The 23,531-nt window shown below is 36.7% G+C and overlaps 1 protein-coding gene across 3 annotated transcripts in view; it reads left to right on the top strand.

The window, feature by feature from the left end:
- Positions 1 to 23,531, top strand: part of Pde4b (phosphodiesterase 4B) — a 495,117-nt gene that overhangs the window by 452,018 nt on the left and 19,568 nt on the right. The gene's annotated exons all lie outside the window — the stretch shown is intronic.

The following is a 23,531-nucleotide window of genomic DNA, read 5'->3' as shown; positions in this document are numbered from 1 at the left end:
ACACACACACACACACACACAACTTTATATGCCCAATAAGTTGTAATGCTCACAAACAAATCTCTTCATGGATGTGTCTGGGATATGGGTTGCAGGGAGAAGGGTCTATGAAGCTAACAAATTATTAGACAAATGAAAATGTGCTTTCAGAAAACAGTTTATGAGACAGCGACAATGTGAGTGAGCCGGTGGGATAAAATGTACAATGCTTAGGAATCAGGTGTGGTACCCATGTTTTTAAATTGAGAATTTTTTTTTACTTCCTTACATCCACGGGAAGAAAATGCTTTGCATTTCAGTGTGATAAATTCTTCAGAGAAGAACATTTGCAAATTTACTAATGCTTCTTTTGTGATGCTCGCATGGTCTGCGATGAAAAAAAAAAGAGAGAGAGAGAAAGACAGAAAAGAAAGGAAGGAAGAAATGAAAAGGAAAGAATATACTGTGCCTTCCAAGACAGAAAGTTTTCTTTAACATTTTCTGATTTTCAAAGTAGAATCATTTAATATTAAATTGCATCCATACTAGAAAAAAGATTTTATTTCTATTCTCCAGACAAAACGTTGTGTTGAAGAACTTTAATTATCTATCATTATATCATTTGTTTAATTAACATCTGGAGTTAAGAGTGCTGTTACATAGGTTATATAATGAGAAATTATTTATTTTTACTTCTTTTGTCAGTCATGGGGCTTGAACTCTGGGCCAAGGCTCTGTCCCTGAGCTCTTCAGCTCAGGGCTAGTGCTCTATCCCTTGAGCCACATCACCTATTCAGGTTTTCTGGTGGTTAATTGAAGATAAGAGTCCCACAGAGTTTCATGCCTGGGTTGGCTTATAACTGAGATCCTCAGATCTCAGCCTCCTGAGTAGCTAGGATTGCAGCACCTGACTGAAATGTTGCTTTTAGTTTTTATTTATTTGTGCTTCTCCTCTTCCCCTGGGGAAATTTAACAATATGCATCTAGTAAAAGCTATAGTGTATATTCATATATTCATCCATATTTTGATGGAACACCTTGATACTAAACTTTCAAAAGCATATGTTTTCATAGTGCTCTAATTCTAGCATAAGGTACTACGATATTGTGTTCCATTTGTGAGGCTGGGAAGAGGTTTTGCTGCTCCCCCGCCAACATGCCCGTGGCACACTGAGATTCTCTATCCATTCCGTCCATCCCTCCTTCTTCCCTGAGGTTAAAAGTGGCACGTGGCTCCCTTTCCAAGGGTCAGATCAGAGGAAGCAATGTGTCCTTAGGAGATCCTGAGGTAGAGGCAAGGACTTTTCTTATGCTGTAACTATTTGTTTATTAACTGATTAAAAGGGCAAAAAGAAGTCCCTGTCTGAACGTTTACATTTGAGTTCAAGCTGTCAGGGGGTAAAGCAAAGGATACATTTAGGGTTAACTAGCATGAACAGACTTCTCAATTGAGGTCTAATTTCAGGGAGTTTCCAGGCTGGGGCAAAACTCAACCAACTGCTTCCCCATGAAAGGAGGCTTCACTATGCAACTTCTCCAAATCACATTGGGATTGCACGTGGAAGGGTTTGCACACACACTCAGCCTACTTGGGAACATTAGATGACCCTCTGTCCTCTGTATTTTTGTAACATTTGATACCCATACAAGATAAAGAACCAATCTGTAGGGTTGACTTTTCAGCCCAGCGAATAGGATTAATTTCTAAGGTCACCAAGATAAAGCCGGAAACTAACTCCAAGAGAAGAAAAAAAGAAGTCCAGATTGTCACTACTTGGCAGTGGAAGCACTGTGGCCCTGCAGCATTCTCACCGCACTATCTAGAGTGCTGGCATTGTACATTGTCTTTCTTGCAAAGTTATTTAGTAACAATTTCATATCCACTTAGTTAGCCTTTGAGACCAGGCATTCGTAATCATTCTAGTCTCCTCTAGACTTAGAGCTAATCCTAAAGAAAAGGCTGCACCTCAAAGTTGACATGGTTAACTTAAGTAGAAGGGAGGCTTGTTGCTTCACTTATTTTTAAGGTTTATAGTAAAAAAAGGTTTCAGGAGTAAAAAAAAAATATTTGCCCAATGAATAAGTGATGACCACCTGACAGGTAAAGACAATTGCTGCTTTTAAAGTTTCTTTTTATTTAGCTACTGTTTAAAATATGAGTTATTCAATAGTTTTCTTGGGTAAAGGTTAAGCTTAGCATAAATCACATCACGTTTAATCATGCAAAGAGAATACTCTGGGGTTACTGAAAAGAAATTGACCTAGACTACTTTAGGGGGAAACGGAACTATTTATGGTGAAAATAATATTCCTCATAAAAATTTAAATATGGTTGAAATTATTTGAGATTTCCTTCCAAGTTGATGTTTTAAAATATCATCATCATTTGACATAGCCAAATTTGGTCATATTTTGCTTACCCTCACTGAATGAAGCAGTGTCATGCACGTCTGTGTTCCAGAACAAGTGGATGTGCATGCACTTTACAAAGGGAGGGGCAGTATGAAGACCTGTAAAATGGAAAAGCTGGTTCAGACGCGCCTGTGTACCATTTTACTAGCCCCTTGGTCTGGACAAGCTTACTTAACTGCTCAAAACTCTTATTTTCTATCCATAAGATAAGGATTAAGGCAGTGCCTATCTCTGCAGGTTGCTATGCTGATTTTTAAAAAATTGCCTAAAGCACTTAGCAAATTACCTAAAATATAGGAAAAATTCAGAAGGTCATCACTTATTACCAACTCCCACTAAATTTTTGTGAAACATTAGCTAAGTGGCGTTGTTGTTGTTGTTTATCTGTTTGGGGTTTTGCCATGTCTGAATTTAAGAGAGAAGTTGGGAGAGCCAGTGCCATGCACTGGGGTTGTGTATGGATGGAACAGGTGCATTTCTACCTACAAAAAGTGGAGAGTCATCTAAGGTCTGCTAGAGGAAAAGCAAGCAATCTTTCAGGTTTATTCCATCTACTTAAGGTCATGTTTTGTTCTTATTTTGAGTTATTTTCCTAGCTCTTTTATAGTTTGAAGCAAAGTGAGCGACTCAATGATCATAATTGACTTTACTCACTCGACTTAAAGTCTAGGGAGCCGATTCTGAAGTTCAGTGATAAACCAAAAGATAAACACTATCCTAGCTGGGTCCTCGTGGCTCATGCTGGTGAGCCTAGCTATGCAAGAGTTTAAGATCCAGAGAGTCTCAGCTGGCACAGGCAAACTGAAGTCCATGAGGCTTCATCTCAAAAACCTCACTGGAAATGTGATTCAGGTGATAGAGTACCAGTTTTTGTTGTTGTTGTTGTTGTTGTTTTTATTGCCAGTACTGGGGCTTGAACTCAGGGCCAGAACACTGTCCTTGGGCTTTCTCGAGGCTAGAACTCTACCACTTGAGCACCACTTCCAGCTTTTTCTGTGTATGTGGTATCAAGGAATTGAACCCAGGTCTTCAGTATTTGCTAGGCAAGCACTCTAACACTAGGCCAGACTTCCAGCCCTAGAGCACCAGTTTTGCAAGCAAAGCCATACAAGCACAGGCTCTGAGTTCAAATCCTGGTACTAGTAAGAAAGTGACAAAAAAAGAAGTCAGTGCCATTTGCGGGGCGGGGGGGGGGGCTGGGCAGCTATGTTTTCTTGATTCCTTAATGCTGGCCACAGATCAACTGGGATTTCAGAAATTCAGAGAAAGTTAAACTAGATGAGTTCATATTGTGGATTATTTGCTCCAAAAGAGAAATTAAAAAATGGGACTTTTAGAAAGCAATGACATAGTTTTGCATCATGAAAAAGCTCCATCTTTACCAAACCTTCTGCCAGCAACCAAAGTTCAGTTTGACATGTTAGAGCTGTTTTGTTTAACAGCAGATTGCCTTCTTAGACTTCTTCATTAACTTTTGTGTTTCAACTTTCATCACCTCCTGAATTAGAAGAATTGTCTTACACTTCAGCAAAATGCATGAGAGCATGAGTTCGTTAGTGGCAAAAAAAAAAAGTCTGATGTTTTGAAAACAGGATGCTTTGGCTCTGTGGTATATAAAAAAAAAAGAGGAACGGAAAGAGAAACAGTATAGAAAGGAAGAAAGCAAATAGCCTCAGCAGGATCCCCAGCCCAACAACAGCATAAACAGTGACCTGTCTTTCTGACCTTCTCTATGCCTCAGTTCCTGACCTCCAGTCACCAAAGCCAACCCACGTCATTGGAAGAGGATAGGAGGAATGGCACAGCTGCTGAAAGGGTGACTAGAATTTCCTGTCTCCTTCCTGACAAACAGTCAAAAAAGTACAGGGTTGCGACAACAGTGGCTGAAGTGACACCAAGCAGAAGAATCACAGGGCACAGGGAGTCGTTGCTGCAACTGACAGAGAATGGAGGGCTGATTCTTCCCCCATTTTATGGAAAAGCAGCCCAGCCCCTGATCTAGAATTTTCAGGTGAAAAACGTCAAAGATGTTTCTCAAAAGATGTTCAAGTTGTGGTGTTCGGTAAGGAGCAAGGGTGAAGCAACTATGCACTTTCCTAACTGATCGTCTCTTTCACAACCAGCTCTGCCCCAGGGAAATTTTATGTGCAGAACAAAAGTCGCGGCTGAGTTTACTGAAAGAAACATTAGGATGCAGCTCTTGGTAAACCTTTGCTGAGGGAATCTCCGTGATAGAAATGGGAGATAGGCAGCGCTTCCTTAAGATATCATGACATCAGCGACAGATACCATCCCTGGGGAAGTGAGTCCTCCCGATTCTCTGGGTTGACTTTTCCAGTTCTACAGGAGTGTCTGTACTGGAGTACTGAATGCTCAGTGGAAGGCCAAGTAATTGCCTGTGTTCTTGGGTGGGCAGGAATAAAGTCACACAATCCTGCCTGCTTGTAGCCACTTAGGAAACAGGTTGTACATAACAAAGGAAGATGATTGTAACAATGACAGGCTGATTTCTGTAATGTTGGGTGAGTCATTTTCTGTATAACTGTCTAATCAATAACAACGGGAAATGCCTGATCCAGCACAACTGAAAGGAAATAGATCTTATTGACCAACAGATTCATCCTATAACTTTATATCAGTTAATGGGTAGGCAGGTTATTGATTGTTAAAAGGATGAATACCAGTACTGTGTTCAGTATCCAATGATGTGATTCAAACATCACTAGCCTTAGCCCAGATAGATCCTTTCCCTCACCCCTGTGTTTTAACAGAGTCTCAGCTTGGACTTTGGCTTCTTTCTATCCAAGAGGGTGTCAGATGAAAGGAGCAGAAGAAACCTCACTTTTGTATCTACCCAAAGGATTGTAAATCCATTTCCAGGGTCTATATAAACTTCTTCCCTAAGGTATGATGCAGGAGCACACATGCTTAGGCTTTAGGGACGGCCAAGAGACAGCAGCAGTTGTTGGGAAGAAAGTGTATGGGAGGAGCCTGGACTCAGGCATGATGGAGAGCTCATACAAGCCTACACATGAGTCCCAGTGGTAAGGAAAGTGGAGGGCAAGGTGTGGTCAGATAAATGGATCTGATGTACTGCTATACCCAAAATGGTTGAGAATTTGAAAGTCATTTTGACGTTTCAGGATATGATGAAGGCCTAATGACAGAGGTGAGAGTTTAACAGAGTGCTTAATTTATATTTTTCTGTGTTCAGCATATAGTGTGTGACCCCACAAATAAATCAGAAGACATAGTAGAATGAAAACTAGTTCTCGTAGCCATGTTGACAGGCATGTAATTTTTGGTTCAATCTCTCCTCTTTACTGCTCAGATTCATACAGGCAACATCAAGGCAAGAAAGGAAAGCAAAATGATCCTGAGAGTCAGCATAGATCTGCCTTTACCCCAGTTCTATTTTCTAGGAACAATTAAATAATTATGAATCTTTATATTTTCTATCTATGAGACAAAGTAGAGAAAATTACCTCCACAGTCCACTTGAATTTTATTGCTCAAAAAGCAATGGTAAATGTTAGACTATATTAGACTTTGCCAGAAAACCACACAGACATCCAACTACAAAGAAAGAAGGAAAAATTTATTGTCAGCAAAGGGACCAGCAAGACCCCTTCTCACGAGAGAAGGGCCAGCCGGCTATTGTCTATATAACCTACAAGATTTAGGAGGCAGAGATCCTGATATGGACATATGGTCCAGGGACTTCATCATGTCTACCTAGGATTTATGGCTGCTGCCCAAATAGTAGATTAGGGGTATTCAAGGTGTCCTGACCTGAAAATCTCTAAAGGGATCCTGTCTGTTTATATGATTGTAGCTTCCCCAAAGGAGTGCCATTTCAAGGTAAAGGGGGGTGGAAGCCAATTACTGCCTTTACTAAATGGGCCTAGTGTGGCCTATGGAGGGAGCATGCTAAGTTTTGAGAGAGGAGCAGAAGGGCTAACAGTAACTAAACCATTTTTACAGTATGGATTCTGAAACACATATTATTAGTTACCCTGTTATACAGATTAGTAAACTGAGGCTTGGAGAGTGGAAATTACTTGTCCAGACTAAGTAAATAAAAGAGCTACCCACAATTAGGAGTATACCTAATTGGTAGAGGGTCATGTTTTATCCTGGACACTACTAAGAACAAGAGAGAGAAAGACAGAGACAGAGAAAAGGAGAGCTGAGAGAGAGAGAGAAAAAAGACTCAGAAAGTGTGGGGGAAAGAGAGGAAATAAAGAAGGAATAAAAGAAAGAGGAAAGAAGGAAAGGAAGGAAGAAATGAAGGAAGGATGATGGAAGAGAGGGAGGGAGGGAGGAGGGAGGGAGGAAGGAAGGAAGGAAAAAGGAAGAGAGGGAGGGAGGAGGGAGGGAAGGACAAGAAGGAGAAAGATGAGGAGAAAGGGAAGGAAAAAGACAGAGAGGGCAGAAAGAGACAAAGAAAAAGACACAGACACAGAGATACGAAGAGATAGACAGAAGAGTTTCCTTGGGGCTGAGCACTAGAACATTTGCCTAACATATATGAGATCCTGGGTTGGTCTCAATTACCTTTAAAAGAAAAACCATATTAAAGAGAAGAGCCAAAATTTGTACCAAAGGACATCTGACTCACCATAAATGATCCCAAAGAAACAGAGGAGGAGAAATAATTAGCAGTATTTAATAATGTGTAAACTAAAAGTTTGTAGTATTTGGTGGGGATCTAACTCCAACCATCATTGATTAGGTCTGATTCAGCATTCTAATTTGTAGCTGCCAGCCTGTAGGTTATCTGCTAATTACTTCCAGTGCAACTTTTGGCAAACAGCATCTACTTTTTTTAAAGTTAAGTTCCCTGTCTTCAAAACAGATATAAAAGAAAAGACTCAGCTGTCATTGTTTTATTTACTCTTTCTATGACAAAATAGTTTAATTGTTGAATGTAGTATTTCTACATTGATTGGCATACCTAGAACAAATTCCTTCACTCAAGGCTAGTTCTACTTAGCCCAATATGAAAACTACTTAGCCCAATTTTCCTGTTAACTCAGAAATTCCTAAATGAGGAAATCTCTCAAACACAACAAAAAATGAAATGAGGGGAAGTTACTTTTCATGATTGTAATCTGACTGTCTGATAAAGAAGCACTATGTCTCAATATCTAATAAGTCATTTTAAGAGAACTCTCACTTTCCTGTAGGCAAAGCAGATAGATATGTACAGATAATCAAATCAAATCTGAATGCTAATCTTCAAATCATTAGTCATGAAAAATAGAATTGGGCCAGAGCATAGCTCAGTGTTAGAGTGCTCGCCTAGGAAGCACGAAGCCCTAGGTTTGGTTCTTCCATACCACATACTCAGAAAAAGTAGGAAGTGCCACTGTGGCTCAAGAGTGGCAGAGCAAAAGTGTCCAAGGCCAGTGCCCAGGCCCTGAGTTCAAGACCCAGGACTGGCCAAAAAAAAAAAAAGAATTAACCTACATTAATGAGAGACACATTTGGTATTTGGTTTATATTTGTTTACACTTCCTGTGTGTGCCTATGCCTATATGTGTGTGTGTTTTAGATTGGAACATACTCTAGAAGATCATACACACAACCCAAAAGTAGAGTTTGCTCTCATACTTCTCATACAAAGCACATAACTTCTAAATAAAAGGGAGTGCAGTTGGTGGAGATAGCACAGCCATCTGAGAGCCATGGTTTAGAAATCTGAAGACATCCAAGGAAACTTGTGCCACGCTCAGTAGGTGTCACACTCTGAAGGCACTGTGCCAATGGTCTTCCCGCTTTCCTTTCCATCCTTCCCTTGAGCTCTTTTTCAGGGACCTGCCAGCCTCCCTGTCTTGCTCTTTGGTATGTGATATTTTCCTCCACTGGTGCCAAACTGTTTAGTCTCTTGGAGACTTTACTGTAACTTCCTTTGTTTGATTTACTTTAAAGTAGCCAAGTGCTTCCACAAAGAAAGGACTGTTAAGTTATTTAGAAATGATGAAGACAGTAAAACTCCTGTTTCTTTTGTCTCTTGTGTTGGGAAGCCCTTGATAATATTTTCCTCTTTATGCAGTAGATTTAAAGCTATAAACCATGCAATTCTGCTCATCAGTCACAATTTCCCCTCTGTGAATGGACTGATAATTTTTAAAAGGATCATTTTGGAATCCCAAATTCTCTGGAGATTGCAGTTTAGCAGGCTAATAAAGGTAAAATTCATCTTCATGACTAAGTCACTTTCACCTTTAAAATTTTTATCCAAAATAGAGTAAATAGGAAACTAATTATCAGAGAGCCTTAAAGGTCCATGCTCCCCTCTCTTTTTGCCTACAGTATATTATATAATGTTAAAATATTAAGCAATTATAAAAATGAAATTAGAGTGCAGATACTGGAAAGAAAAAATGATTAAGTCAGTTTAAACTTTTAGATTTAGAATTAAAAGTGTTGACAACTGCTCTCTGAAAAGTTTTAAGTGGTTGTTTTGGATCCCATTAAAAGGAAAGTTATTAGAAAATAGAAATCTTTTTTCAACTTAACTATACTGCTTTGTGCCAACATAGATCAGGCATATTGAAGCCATGAAATACTGTGTGTGACCACCATAGCTAGCAAAATTTGACTAACTGAAATCTAAAATAAAACCTTAATATTTTTTTTCAGTTACAGTTTTCCATAGTTACACTAGACAAGAGCCTATAACATTTAGCCCATAAGGGACCATTAAGTATATTACCTATTTGAAATCATCATATAGATGAGAAACTGGAGTATGGATTTTCTCATTGATAAAAGGTTTAATGAACTCCTAGGAACCTTGTAAAATATGAAATACAACTCACAGAAAAATAGTTTTTATGATGCCATGATTTCTATAAAACCTTTGGGATAATTAACAAGACAGTGATATTGGATAGAATTCTGATTTCAAAACTAACTTACTATTCATCTTAGGGACAGGATGATTATACATAAGAACGATATGAGCCTTTTCTTCTTTAGTTTGTGTTGGGTTCTGCCTTCTTATTTTCCATTTATCTTTCCTAAGTAAATGTTACATATAAGTAATTTGAAGCACGATTAAATGTAACTAGCTTAATCATTTCAAGTAAAGTTATTATACTGAAAAGTTAATGTTCAAAATATAACAAAAATCCTGGTGTGGTAGCTCACACCTGTAATCCTAGCTACTCAGGAGGCTGAGATCTGAAGATCATGGTTCAAAGCCAACCCAGACACTAAAGTCCATGAGACTCTTATCTCCAATTAACCACCAGAAAACCAGAAATGGAGCTGTGGTTCAAGGGGTAGGACGGTAGCCTTTAGCTAAAGAGCTCAGGGACAATGCCCAGGCCCAGAGTCCAAGCCCCACGACCAACAAGTAAAAGAAAAAAAATAGCAAAAATTAATGTTACTTTACATGCCTCTGCTATTTGTTTCTGAATATACATAAAATATATGTATATGTATGTGTGTGTTCATGAGTTGGGTATGTGTGTGTGTTTTAGATATAACAGAGTTAACCAAGGTTAGCAGTTTCATCTCCCATTAAAATGATGCCTTAGAAAATTTATTTCCAATTTTTATAATCAACATAGTATTCAGTTTCATTGCTTATATTTGATAGATTATCATTGGTAGTATCCTAATGGCTATATTCAGTACTATAAAAAAACTTTCTTTACAATTAATGTTTTCAATTTCATCACTATAACTTTGTACTATTCAGGTTATTTTGTTAGGTTAATTGAAATTCCCACAAATGGAATTAATAGGTTAAAAGGCATGAATATTTTTAAGACTGGATCTTTGTCTTCTCAATAATCCCAGTGCCAGAGTATAAATTAGTAAACTTGTGGTTTGTGTAACTGCTCTTAACTTCATTCTGTTTGTTCCTTTCCTTCTCTCCACATCTGAAAATGATAAATTGGGGAGTTTTCCCCACTTCTACCGGTATAAAAAAAATAATTAAGTCTTAGATTTGTTCTACCATTTAACAAGGCTATTTGGACAGTTGAAATTAAGATGCTATCTCAGTTTGATCCTCTTTCTACACCCTAGTATGTTGTTCTTTTTGTTCCATGGCTCACACCACATCACTGATTTTCTGATTTTTGAGTCATATTACCAATATCCTACTGAAGTTGGAATCCATGGTCTAAGTAGCTGCCCATGGAGAAACAATAGAATTGGAACTCATGGCTCTAAGTATTTGTAATCAAACAAACCTACAGCAGACAGAGACATGCTTAATATATTTAAGCTGCTTTAGTTTTACTGTTTATTTAGTAATATAGACCTCTGAGTTAGTTATTAAAATATTTCACTATTAATTATAAATAATAATAATCTATTGATCTAATTACTTAAAAGGAAGAGATGCCTGGGAAAATAATGACTCAGGGAGAATTGATTGTGTTAGTATAATATTTATAAAGAGAAAATATTCTGTGCCTAAAAGATCATTAACATTCTAAATTTAGCACTTTGAGTTATATACCCATTTCTATTCATTGTCTATATTGCAATGTAGAACAAAGAAAATTTTCTTAACATGCAAAATAAGAAACTAGAAAAAAACGGATTCAGATTATACATTTGGTTCTTGAAATAAGAAATCAAAAACTTGAATTTTTAAAATGATTTAAAAGGAGACTCCGCTAAGGAAAACATTTAAGTGCCAAAATATGTTAGTATCAGAGAAAAATAAAAATCCATAAAAAAGAAAACACTAAAATTTCTACTCACTGAAATTGATCAAAATGGTGGATTTCCAGCTTTCTCTCTAATCTTGATGTCAGAAAAATCTATTGAAGGTATGACTTAATTTCATTGAGAGTTTTATTATCAGTTTTATTATCATTCAAGAATGAAGCAACATTGGCCTCTATGCCTCTTTTATAACTTTAATGTGTAGACACTTTCCTGATTGCTCAAAGTTCCAATAGGTCCTTTTCTATGGTATGATTTTGGTTTTCTTTTTTGAAACCCTACCCAAACTAAACTTCATCAGACCATACTCTCATGTTAATGTCTGTGCTAACATTTCATTTTCTGAAATCATATTTATGTTTTTTTCCAGACTAGCTCCCAGCTTATCTTCCTTTTAACCAATTCTAGCTCAAGGAAGGAACTCATGGATATTCTCAACATGGTGCTGAAGACGTATCTATTTTTATCATTTGCTAAAGAATTAAATTTATTGAACATCTTTAGACTCTTCAAATAGAATATGTATTTCCAGTATTCTTTTGCACACCTATTTGATGATGAGCCACTAGACAGCTTATGTGTCACCAATGAAATGGACTCCAATTCCCTCTATGGATCCTACTCATAAACCAGTTACTACCCATTTTTCAGGCTGACAAAGCACAGTGCCCTCCTTGACTGTGCCCCTGCCTTGTTCATTGTGGTTGTTTCTGCTGGCTCCATTCTGAAGTTGTCAGATGATTTAGATGCGTATGTATTTACTGATGAAATAGGTCTGTTTTTCTTGGCCAAGCCAGCACTTTATTTGTGTTCTTAACAGGATGAGCTGCCATTGAACTTTTCCCTGCTGTTTTAACACTGGAGATCTGGTTGCACAAAGCTTGTTTGCATCTGTCTTATTCATCACATAGGAACCTCTCTGAACATGTATAATTAGGATTTACAACTATTATTTTTTTTAAGGATTTAAGGGTCAGTATCATTTAACTTCAGAAAACATATTTTTCATTAGAATTGAAAATACTCGTCTTCCTTGTGTATGTTGGAAGACTTAGACATATAACATTTGCAAACTGTGTAGGGTTCCTAGTAAAGTTCTAAAGAGAACTTTATTAAAAATAAACAAAAAATATGAACTCATAGCTAAGAATAGATTATCTTTTTAAGGCAAGTTAAATATATTGGGTTAAAATGAGTAAAATACAAAGTCTATTTTGTGAGTGTACTTTCTTTTTATTATTTTTTATTGTTGGGGTAATATATAGAGGGATTACAGTTACATTCACCAGGTAGAAAGTGCATTATTTTTCACACACTGGTACCCCTTCTCATGTTTTGGTCCCCTTCACCCCTCCCAATCATCTTGTTTCCCCCCTTCCCTTTCCTATTTCAAATAAACATATATACAATATATGAGGTAACAAAGTCAGATACAGTAACAATATGAGATTAATCAAAGGGCAAAAAAGAGAAGAGAAATAAAGAGTACATTAAGAACAACAATCACACTATCCTAGAGATCCTTTCATTTAGTCTCGTCTTACATGACCTTATGTACCTAGGTTTTGAACTATTATAATCCTCTGCTAGAAAAGTCCTAGATGTGTATTAATTATTACAAATGAGGGAAAACATTGGCCTATGTTCTTTTGTGAGTGTGCTTTCCTTTGGAGGAGTTCAAGAAAGATATTTTTTTTCTCTTGAAAAGCAATTTTGATCACAGATTTACAAATCTAGTCACATTGTCCAGAACTATATTTCCCAGAAAACTTTCTATTTGCTTCAAGGAACAGTGGTTACTAGGCAAGAGAGGTTTCTAAGGCCTATTTCTTTATTTAAAAATTTACTTGCTTACAATTAGAGTTCCAGGAAGGAGCACTGAATGCAGAGTCATTCTCTTAAGTGTATGGCAATTTATTACTAATCATGTTGCTAGATGCTGTATAGCATAGTCATAAAATATACCTGAAGAGTCCTTTCCCATGTACACAGTATTTCTTATGTTTTTGTAGGTTATACAATATGAGGAAAGTTTCATTATATCCCATATTCAGATGTAAAATCAAGGTTCAAGAGGCATAATCGATTTGCGCAAGTCCTTTAGTTACTAAATCTTGAGGCTTAGAATGAAATCTTGTTCTGTTTGTTGCTAAGTTCAATTACCTAAAGTTAGATGTTAAAGGAAAATATTTGGGAAATTTATACTAGTCTTATATTATTGTTCTTCTTTAGGTATATATTTTTTAACTTTTTTTTCAATTTTATTCAGTAGCTTCCCAAAGAGGGTATAATTCCATAAATCGAGTTATGAGTGATTGACACTCTTTCCATTGTTCACCCTATTATTTTTCCTCTCCTCCCTACAAATCTCAATTTTTTATATAATACAAAGAATATAATGAATATTTGCTTACCCTTCTTCAGTCTTCTTCTTACGTTTTTCTTTATAGTTACTATATTCTTGTATCCTTATTCTCCAATGATTTGTTAAAACAATCACCAAATTTTGAATCCAGAAATTAATCAAAGCTCTTTCTTCATTTTCAGGCCTAAGTCAGATGTTTTCTCTTTTGAGAGACTTTCTTTAGTGACCCTAAGTAGTAGCTTTTTGGTATCGTGATGCAAAGTGTTTGGTTTGGGTTGTAAAATCTACATTTTACATCTCTGCTTCATTGCATTATAAAGTTATGGGGGACATGAATTATATCTACTAGGTTCATCCTCGTACCCACAGCATTTAACATCTTAATTTTTCAAGAATTCCACACATTGTAGAAAATCTATTGGAATTTAGAATTCTTGTTTTCTGTTGTTCTACAGCAGATTACAGTACTTGCTATGCCTACGTCTAGTTTTTTTCCCCCTGATTGTTAGGCTATGAGAAACCTCCATTTAGTTTGCAATGACTTCTCAAAGTACTGTCACGGGTAACAGATATGAATGAACTGAGAGTAATAGGTATACGCTATATTGAAGCAAATGTTTTCTCCTGGGCTGTCTCTCCTACCTTCAAAGTTAGATAACAAGAGTTATGCTTACTAGTGGACACAAAGGTGAAATGCATTTCTGTTTGCTTGTTTGTCTGTTAGGTTACTGGGTTGGTTGGTTGGATTTGGGACTATTTAGCTTAACTTTCAGAACGTCTTCTATATCTTGTGATCCTGAACCTAAGGTTTGCAGTGCCTGTTGTATAGCTTCAGAGAGCCAACTTATGAGCAGGTGTTGAATCTGAAACTCAACCCTCCTCCATATCTGCTGTATCTGGAGACAAGTAACCCAATCACATCCTGTAGTTCAGCCATACTTTTTATTCTTAACATGCATGATTGTCACTTTTTTCAGCATCAGTCAATTAATACCTAGTACCAGATTAATAACAACTGGGCAAATCTAAGCAAAATACAAACTTGGTACTGTTCCCCTTAGGTTATACAAGCTAGTTATTTGTGTCTTTGATCAATGCTTGATGAGTTTTAAAGTGTCTTAAATTAAGGAAATTGATTAAATGAAGGACACTTGAATGGCTAGGCTTTTAGATGTTATAGCATCAACATTAGCTGTTTTGAATATGATCTTTATTTGACATACTCCATCTGCCTCTCTGGCAATTCTGGTTTACACTCCTTGGTCTGCCGAATAATCTAAATATCCAACAAGCAAGTCTGAACATCTCTGAGTAAATGATGTGTCATGTAGTCTATATGACAAGGCACTTCCTCACACATGCAATGGGAAGTCTGGAGTCAGTTGTATGTGCAACTGTCAACCATGACCAAAGCTTAGGTGCCAAAGAACCTACTAGAACTAGTTTCTGAGAGACTCAAGGAGATTTGGACAGTTTTTCATACTAAGCAGTAGTATAGAAGTTTATTTACTGAATGAGGTAGATACTTAATTGCTTCTGCACCATGCTTTGGGGGTTACTTTTGGGTTAGTACAGCCTAGAAGCAAGGCAAGCCTATAACCAGCACTTCCTGTTCTGCATGGAGGAGTTTTGTAGCTCTCTATGAAATTGCTTCCATTCTCTTTTCATGAGTTCCCCACAGACACTTGTATCTTGAGGGATACTTTGTTGTTCAAAGTACCCATCCATCTCCTAAATTGTAGTAAGAAAAAAAAGCATGCAATATAGCTAGGTATTTGAAATTATGATAAATTACTTGTGACATTTTATTCTTTGTACTTTAAACATATGTTCAAACTTTCAATCTGTGTCAGACTCTTCTCAGTTTCCATTTCTATAGTCTGAAGTAGGGATTAGCCAAGTACCAAAACTGGTAAGATATATGTTTGAGGGAGGAAAAAGATAGATTTGTGTAGCTCAGAGTTTTCATTTATTTATTTGATAAACACTAGAGTATAAAATTGCTCGATTCTGTCCCAGCCCTGAGAAAATGCTAATCCAGAAGCAAGAATTTGTAAGCCATCTCTAAAGCCTCCCATTTTTTTTTATCTCAAGGAGCATATGAAGGTCACTAGCTGAAATCCGTGTAGCTAATACTAAATATAATGCATGCCACATAGTGTCCTTAGAGAGTAGAGTAGTTATCTCAAATTCACTAAGGTAGAATTGTTGTAGCTGCAAAAATATTAAACATATATCTACTGAAGGGATATTATTTAGATGCCTGGAAAAAAGGAAATAAATTCTTTGGAAGACCTGTAACAATATTTGTTGGCAGCATGGAATGTGTGGGAAGTGGTTTTCCTGTTCTGTATAATTGCTTTCACCTTAAGAATGAAAATCTTGGGCACTCTTCTGGGTTACCACTGCCAGAAAACAATAGATTGGATAGCCTATGAGTCATCCATGATTTCTTTTTTTTAAATAAATTTTTTAAGTTGTAGAGCTTCCGACTACAAAATGCTTCCAAAGAAACCCTTCATATTGGAATCATGGAAGTCATCTTATAATTGACTCTGAAATTTGTGGTTATTAGCCATTATGCCTATATATTAAAAACCTAGAGAAGCTTAAACTGAAAAACAAAACAAATAATGTACTTTGTTTGAACCTTTGTTTTTCTCAGTAGCTACAACGATTTTGACCATCTGTTAAAGAAGCAACTTGTTATATTTAATTATCAGGTCAGAACCCAAAATTGTCAAAAATATTTTTGTGTGTCTATTAGCAGATTAAAGAGAAATGACCACAAATATAAAATAAGATTGTAAATGTGTGGAAATTGTTATAGTTCTTATGTTTCACAAACAAGGAAGGATCTCTAATAAAAGTAAATTTGAATATGGGTGCCAGTGGCTCACACCTGTAGTCCTCGCTTCTCAGAAGGCCGAGATCTGATGATTGTGGTTCGAAACCAACCCAGGCAGAAAAGTCCTCATGAGACTCTTATCTCCAATTAACCATTCAAAACCCAGAACTAGAGCCATAGCACAAAGTGGTAAAGTTCTAGCCTCGAGCAAAAGAGCTCAGGGACAGCACTCAAGTCCCACTACTAACCAAAAAAAAAGGAAAATTCAAAATTTTCTAAATCTATGTAATTGTTCGACACATTATGAAGAATGTTATAACTTTGTTGTTCTTTATGAGATATTTGGACATGGAAAATCTGAAACATATGAAACCACATTTCAAATTTAACTGAGTGTCCTGAATATGTGAAAATGTAACTTCATAATAAAAAATACATAATAAATATTTTATACAGCTCATAACTATTAAATATAAAATGCAATGTATGTGTCTGTTTTAGGCATAAATAGTTATGTAGTTGTTTGTCTATTTAGCTACATCATATCAGGAATTTTCATGGGAAGAGAAAGTTGAATTGTGAGAAATTTCTATAAACATGCTTATGGGAGTTACTGTAGGTCTAGGAAAGGTCATTTTTTTCAGATTATAATAATGTGTGTCACATCTCTCAAAAGGATTTCAGAAATTCTAAGTAAAAATGAACAGTTGCAAGAATAGAAAGAAAGAGGGAGAGGAAAAGAGAGAGAATACCCACAGAATTGGGGGTACTACTCAGTTCCTCATCTCAAAATATATGTGCATTTTTTTTGATTTTTTTTAATTCTCTATAGGAAAGCAATAATGATTTGTCTCTACTTTGCTTCTCTGTCACTAGAGCAAAATTTTGTCCTCTAACCAGCAAGTAGAATTGGTTCTGTTTTTGCTTCATCATAAATGGTAATATACTGGTGTGGAATTATGGTACAGGTATTCGTACTTATTTTTCCTTTCTATTGTGTGTGTGTGTTTGTCTGTGTGTGGTCCTAATGATAAAACCAAGGGCCAGACAAATACTCAGGAAAATGTTTTACCACTGAACCACCCTCCTAGCCTATTCTTGTTTCTCTTTACATGTCACTAGGCAGTTAAGAAATTCTTCCTAAAATCTGGAGTTTGGCCTAGTGGTAGAGTGCATGCCTAGCATGCACAAAAACCCTGGTTCAATTCCTCGGTACCACATATATAGAAAAAAAGCCAGAAATGTGTCTCAAGTGGTAGAGCTCTAGTCTTGTGAAAGCCCAGGACAGTGCCTACGCTCTGAGTTCAGTGCCCAGGGCTGGCAAAAAAAAAAAAAAATTCTTCCTAAACCAAGATGTTTAGGAAGAATTTCACTTTGGTGTCCCAGAGCTTGGGGATTACAGCAGGAATCGTTTGCCACATACACTGTCCCATCAAGAAACACAGTCTGTGACTTGATAGATATGAGTAGAGAATGGGCATTTTCATTATTCCTGTTACTTGGTTACCAACTCACTCAATTCTATTTCACTTGCCTCTTAACTAAGACTAGCCAGTCACCAAATAAACTGTACTTCAAGGTTTAAACAGAGAGAGATATGAAGGAGAAAAGAGATAATATGCGCAATATCAGATGATCTGAAATGTTAAAAATGGTGGAAATTTGGATTTTGAAAAAAGCTTATTATATCCCTGTTTTATGACATTTTTCATTTAAAGTCATATTTGCAAAGGAAAATGTAGGTGCTTAACAATTGCATATTCATTACTTCCCCTGAAAGGCACAGTTGTTTGTTTGTTTGTTTGTTGTGCCAGTCCTGGAGCTTGAACTCTGGGATTAGGGGCTATCTCTGAGTTTTGTGCCCAAGGCTAGCACTCTTCCAACTGAGCCATAGCTCCACTTATAGCTTTTGAGTGGTTAAGTGGAATTAAGAGTTTAATGGGTTTTCCTATTCTGATTGGCTTCGAATCACGAGCATAATCCTTACTAGCTTATAGACACAAACCACCAGCACACAATAAACATAATTTTTTATATTTAATATTTTTTATTGTGATGAATAGAAGGGTTACATTATATTCACCAGATAGAAAGTGCATAACCTTTCTCATGACATGGTCCCGATTTCCCTCAATAAACACAATTTTTTAATGTTAAAAGGAACCTTAGATATTAAATATTTTGCAACAAAAGAACTGGAGCCCACATGTAAAGAAGTCAGTGAATCTTGATCGAGAGTATAGATCTGATTAGTTCCAAAGTAAAGAGAGGCAAGCTCTGCAGGCAGTCACTTCTCACTGAACTCTTCTGGCCAGTTGTGACTCCTCCCAGTCCCTACTCACATTCTTTGATTTCAAGAGAGTGGTTTCAATCTTGTTGCTTTCCTGATACCCGGGAATTCTTATAAAGTTATGACTAACAAAGTATAAAATATGAGTCAAAAGTTAGTCCCTAAAAAAGTCATTGTGACTTTAATGACTTCGGCAGTTGTTTCATACTGCAAAAACAGGAAGATCCCACACAATAAGGCGCCTGTCTCACAGCTGGGCTCATGCGTAGACAGTCACCCACAGCGCTAACCACTGGGACTGTCTTCCTCTCTTTGGCACCTCTTTTTTTTTTTTTTTTCCTGACATTACAGTTTTCTCCTACTGACTTCAACAGGAGATTATCAGAAATTGCCATCTTTACCTGTTCTTAATAGTCTGGGGTGTGTGTGTGTGTTTAAAATATAATTTAGACATTTTATTCCTAATTTTTTATGATTACAGAAGCTTTTATGATTTAATTCTTTTTATTATCTTTGAATAGTTTTTACTAATGAGTTGCCATTCACTGAAACTGTTTATGAGCTTTATGTATATTGATCACTGTCATTCCCTTCAGTATTTTCACCCACCCCTCATACCCCACCCATTAATTCTGTGTTATGCACTGATTTGTTTTTTTGCTTTTTTCTTTATTAACATTGATTTTTACATCATATTTTAAATGACAGGTTTAACAAACGAGTGTTCAAGAAGGGAATCTCTATTTACAATCACTGGGACTTAGTATTTAGAACTTAATCAAAATTAAGCTAAGGGTTTATATGTCATAGAAACATATTAATTTTAGAAAATAAAACATTATGTCTATAGAGTCATAGGTTTTTATATCTATATAGTTATGTTTATATTTCCATTACCAGGTCCCTAGCATTGGGTATGCAGATATTGATTCCTCTCTCTTGTACTCTTTGGATTTAATAGCCACATATTAAGGATACCATATGCCTTTTGATCCTTAGGTCTTGACTTGTCTCACTCAACATGATTCGCTCTAGATTCATCCACTTCCCTGCGAATGCCATTATTTTATCTTTTCTGTTGGCTATGTAGAATTCCATTGTGTATATATACCACATTTTCTGTATCCATTCATCTGCAGTAGTTTTTTTGCTCTTTATCAAAGCAGTTTGTGTGTATAATTAATCTGGATCTGCCTCATCACTTCAATATCTTTATCCTCCTTCAACCCATCCCTTCTTTTGTATTGTTCAATTATGTGGTGTACACAATGAATTCTTGCCTGCATTCTCCCTGCTTTCCAGCTTCATTCTTCTACCTCTCTCTCCCTGGCCCCTATTGTATATACACATTCCTAGTTCTGATGCTGTTGGATTTTGACTTTTTTATTTTTTAAGAATTGCACTATTTGTCTTCTCCATAGAGTCTATTACCCTTTAGCCAATGCATTTGCAATCCCTTGTCTACCACCTTGTGTGTTTACTTGTAGATTTATAGGCATATTCTAGCTACAACAAATGAGGGAAATCATGCACATTAAAACTATCTGCACAGCCTTGTACACTGCAATGTTATTTACCATAGTCAAGATATGGAATCAGCTTAGATGCCCCTCCATGGACAAATAGGTCTATACCATGGAATTCTACTCATCCATGGAAAAGAATGATATTACACTATTCATTAGGAAATGGAAATACTTGGAAAAATTATATAATATAATACATATAAATCTGAATTACTTGGATGTATTTGATGTTAGCTCTTTGTATTATCTCTCTTTTGCCTTTATACTGAGAAACATAAAATTATCTCATCTTGCAATTCTGAAGACTCTAAAACCCTTTTAGTCCATTCACCTTGTGTGCTTGTGAATCATTGACCAAACCATAAACTAGTCCTTTAAAATAAGTTTGTATCAAATGTAATTGAATTTCTACTATTGCTAGTTATCCTACGTTTTTCCCAGTAACTTCGTACTATTAAAGTCAGGTGATTCAAAAGATCATAGATGATTTCAGAGAGAAAGTATATTCTAGGAAAATAGACTTCAATTATTTATATAAAAAATGGTACCTTTTCTTTTAAAAAAAACCCACAATTTCTTAGCAGTATTTGCAAATCTACTGTGGGGCATAAGCTGGGAGGTGTTGGGGGAATTTGTGTTATAAGGGTTCATTCACAAGCTTTGCTTGTCTATTGGAAAGGGGCTTTGGCCATTTCCTCTGGGGACATTATTTCTAGGTAGACTTTAACAGGGTTTTCTTGTGAGGGTAGATTCTTAAAGAAGAATGAGATCTGTGTACATTAGACAGTAGTGACACATTTATCTTTGAAATAGAGCACTCCTGTTTATGGATATCTCATCTGTGTTTGATGAAGCAACGAATGTCTATTTCTTTTCAATCTAGTAACTTACTAGATACAAACTTACCTTTGTATCTAGACTAAACATCTAACGATAAATAGGCAGGGAGACTCCAAGAGTCTTAGACTATAAAACTTTGAGACATGATAAAACCTCTTTTCTTCTGTTGGTGACTTATTCTCACAGGCTGAAGTAGGTCCTATTTTTTTCTGTTTTACTCAGTACTGTGCACAAAGTTTTATTTCCTGGTAGAGACTGGTTGCTAGTAAATACTGAGTCTAAATTGTTGGAGGCTACCACACAATTTATGATAAAATCATGAAAGTTTAGGCTGAGAAACTGAGATCCTAAAATCATCCATCATTCTCTTTTCACATTAAGAAAGGTAAAGTTATTTCCCAAGACTATTAACTAGAACTAGAATGAAAGCCACATCGTGACCGCCTCTAGTTCACCAGAAACAACACTCCCTTGGGAGTCAGACACCGAAAATCCTACAAAGCTGATATCCCCAACTGTCTCCTCAACTGTCACCTTAAAAATATATCTGTACTAGTTTTTCGTGTACCTAATCACACAGTACCCACTAATCTTACTATAATTGGACTTTATCCTACTAGAATGACTCTGCTCCCCGAAATCCACGTCTGCTTTCCTTAGTTTGCACAGAGCTCAACATAAGTGGGCCTTCATAAGTGTTTTTTGATGAGAGCAATGCTTGCCTTAGTCAGTGTGGTTGGGCCCTCCCTGATGGAGGAGGAAAACCAAAGGTGGTTGCTAAGCAACATTTAAAGGACTGGGCTGGTTTCTGACACTGAGTGACTTCCGTTTACGTACTTCATCATGTGTGTTTTATGGTTGCCCTAAAATGACTTTGTTTGTGAATAACATTGCCATGCCTTTAGCAAAAGGCTCATTGGAGAGTTGATTTAAACTTGAGAAAGAGGGAATGGCAGTCCCCTCTTAGCTACTTCCATGAGCACACTGGCCCCTTTCTGTAAGGATACAGAAGATGAGGAGTGTGGTTCATTCTCAGCCCTGTAGTTGAGAGTCATCACCTTCAGTTGGGATGGATGGATGATGTATCCTAACAAAGTTCTGAGGCAAGGGGCAGCTATAGGAAAACATATACAGGGAAAAATTGCTTCTTTTAGCCTTTATTGAGTCAGTTTGTACTTCAGCTTGGGGCAAATATGGTAAATGAAGAACTATCCCCAAAATCTCTAGGCTATTGGCTGTTGTGGTTAACAAATGCCTAAAAGAATAGAATATTTGCACTAGAGTAAACATTAATTAAATGAATAGGAAGAATTTCTGTTCATACTTTTTCTTTGCTTTGACATCATCACTGGCCATTTAAACTAATCAGTGTGTGTTAATTGAAAGAAATAAAATGGAATTATGTATCTAGTAAGAGCCTGATTGATTCTAATTTTTTTCTAAGTAGTTTGGAGATACCCAAGGAACCAACATGAGGATAATTATTTGAACGTTATTTGGCTAAGTCTAGTGTGGGGGAAAAAAAAAAACATGGAGGAAATTTGTCTCCAAGCTTTGTGACAAGGTAGTTTTACAATAGCCCAAGTTGATTTTGGCTAACATTCACCAGAGCTTATAAAACTATCCTTCCTACCTTTATAGTCTTCAGTATGCTCTGATTTCTTGAGTATTGAAAAGGCCATTGTGACAGAGCAATTTTATCTACAGAAATAACTAAGTCAAAATTTACGCGATTCATATGGCATTCAAAACTGTAAGGGATTCCATAAGTAAAATACACTGGCTGAGAAGATCAATTCAGTGATGCCTGGTTACTGTTACCAACAAATTCTGTCATGGGAACACACACACACACACACACACACACACACACACACACACACACTATACAGAAAGAGTGTAATTGTGCCTCTCTGGGAATAATGTATAGTATGCCAGCACTGATTTGCATTGGCTGCACCTCAAAAGGCCAGGTCTTCTGGGCCCAGGCAATGCCATGACCCAGGGTTTGGATGCCTGAAGTGACACTATTGTGAGACGCAGGTTGCTCATTTGGAAGGGGACTACCTCCCAGTCAGGAGAGCCAATTACAAGTTCAAGTTGTTGCCATGGAGCTTTGCTGTCCATTCAACATGCTGTACATCAACTACTGGGAGCATAGGGATATGGTAAGGTGGGGTAGGTGGGGGGGAATGGCTCCGAGTATGAATCTTACTGCAGCAGTAAACTAGTCTTAGCCTTTTCTTTTGTGTAATGCTGGAAAGAAAGAGGGTGGCAAGGGAATGTACCAAAAACGAGTGACATGTCAACATGCCCTACATTTCTAAGACTAAAATCAAAATGTAATTCCTATTTTGAATATGAATTAGAATATGTAACAATAAGTAGTTTGCTGGTGTTGGTTACTTCTAACTCCAAAAACCTCGTCATTTATTCAGCACAAGATATTGTTGTATTTCCTAAGATAGTCTAGATTCCATAGGAAACGTTGAATGGATTTAACTCATTGCTCAAATTCAATCTAATATGCATATTAACGAACTGGAGTACAGAAAATTGCATGTTATATGAAGC

The sequence above is a fragment of the Megascapheus bottae genome, chromosome 6 (genome assembly GCF_031878675.1).
Source record: "Megascapheus bottae isolate mThoBot1 chromosome 6, mThoBot2.hap1, whole genome shotgun sequence".
NCBI lineage: Eukaryota > Metazoa > Chordata > Mammalia > Rodentia > Geomyidae > Megascapheus > Megascapheus bottae.
This window is presented reverse-complemented; position numbering and strand designations above follow the sequence as displayed.